Source organism: Austrofundulus limnaeus, unplaced genomic scaffold, assembly GCF_001266775.1.
Source record: "Austrofundulus limnaeus strain Quisiro unplaced genomic scaffold, Austrofundulus_limnaeus-1.0 Scaffold531, whole genome shotgun sequence".
Taxonomy (NCBI): domain Eukaryota; kingdom Metazoa; phylum Chordata; class Actinopteri; order Cyprinodontiformes; family Rivulidae; genus Austrofundulus; species Austrofundulus limnaeus.
In genome coordinates, this window is record NW_013952933.1 from 73,244 (window position 1) to 75,003 (window position 1,760).

General features: G+C 44.5%; 1 protein-coding gene and 1 long non-coding RNA gene across 2 annotated transcripts in view; one reads left to right on the forward strand and one right to left on the reverse strand.

Moving 5' to 3' along the window:
- The window catches only part of cdk17 (cyclin dependent kinase 17), a gene marked incomplete in the record, with an annotated part of 49,127 nt that overhangs the window by 45,602 nt on the left and 1,765 nt on the right, over positions 1-1,760 (reverse strand).
- Positions 455-1,760, forward strand: part of LOC106530527 (uncharacterized) — a 2,336-nt gene continuing 1,030 nt past the window's right edge. Inside the window, exon 1 of the long non-coding RNA XR_001311799.1 lies at positions 455-1,230. This is a non-coding gene — a long non-coding RNA (uncharacterized LOC106530527). The remainder of the gene's footprint in view (positions 1,231-1,760) is intronic.

Below are 1,760 nucleotides of genomic sequence, written 5' to 3' on the forward strand. Positions count from 1 at the left end.
CTACCTGACCCAAAAATTGACCTCACAGGTAACATACCTGACCCTAAAACTAACCTCACAGGTACCTACCTGACCCTAAACTAACCTCACAGGTACATACCTGACCCAAAAATTGACCTCACAGGTAACATACCTGACCCTAAAACTAACCTCACAGGTACCTACCTGACCCTAAACTAACCTCACAGGTACCTACCTGACCCTAAAACTAACCTCACAGGTACCTACCTGACCCTAAACTAACCTCACAGGTACCTACCTGACCCTAAAGCTAACCTCACAGGTACCTACCTGACCCTAAAACTAACCTCACAGGTACCTACCTGACCCTAAAGCTAACCTCACCGGTACCTACCTGACCCTAAAACTAACCTCACAGGTACCTACCTGACCCTAAAACTAACCTAAACTCAGTCCACACCTTGGTCCTAAACCCAACCCCCAACCTACCAATGGCATTTAAACCAAACGGGGACTCAACTTTTGTCCCCAAATGCACCAGTTGTCCCCAAAGGTAGGCATTTTTGTCCTAAAATTGACCCCAAACATCACCAGAAACAACCCCCCCACACACACACACACACACAGACACACAAATAAACAGATCAGGATCAACTCAGGGTGCAGCATCTTGCCCAAGGGAACTTTGGCACCCGGGATCCAACTCTCCACCTGATCAAGACTTCAGCTCAGGTGGTGGATAAATAAAGTGCTGTGGGGCAACGCAGATTATAATCTGTTAGATTTTCTTATAACAGCATTAAAACACAGACTAGACGCTGAAGAGAATCAGCCTCCACAACACTGTTGCTACGACAACCGGTCCAGATCCTCACTCCCTCTGCTCTTTTTTTACATAACTCCGAGTTATTTATTATTGATCAGGGAAGTATATATATAAATATATATATATTTGTATTTGTGCGCTCCTGTTTCTGTTTTTAACCACTTTTACTGTTTTAATGGTTTTTAACTGTTAGGAAAATATCACCTGAATCAATGGATGAGTTTGAACGAAACTCTCAGAAAGTAATCAGAGGACTTTAGGAGCCACAGCGGCTCAGTTTCACAGATACTGAGTTAAAACTTTATCTGAGTTTAAACCTCACGTCTCACAGTGACCGTCTGATCTGTTGGGAGCGACGTGGAGACGGATCGATACATGACACAGACACGAGGCGGGGGCCGTCCACTGAGGGTCCATCAGTCCCACCGCCAGCAGATCTGAATGTGGGTCAGCACACACACACACACACACACACACACACACACACACACTGGACAGAGCTGTTCCAGAGGACAGACGATGGATGGAAGTGAATCCAGGTCAAAGAGGAAACAAATAAATCTAATAAAAACGCATCATGAAAACAACTTGCTCCATGTTCCGTTAATCCCAGCTCAGTTTGTGGGATTATATCACAACAACACAGGTGTGAGACGCTGTTAAAACCCAGACCTTTGCTTTGCACCGACTGACAGTTTAAAGTTATCCAGAGTTACACGGAACGGAGCAGATTGAGAGTGTTTACTCCCGAAACGCAGGTATGCACTCAACGTAAACAAAATGTTTTAACTCAGCAAATCAGAGTAAACACGCAGCAACACATCTAAATTATCAGACTTTACTTTCGCAAACGGCTCCTTTGAGGACGTCACCGCTGATTGGCCCCTTTTTCAGCAACTTCGGCTGTTTTTGTGGCTAAAACAAACGACGGTCACAAATTCAGCTTAAAGTTTCGAATTTAGGAACATATTAG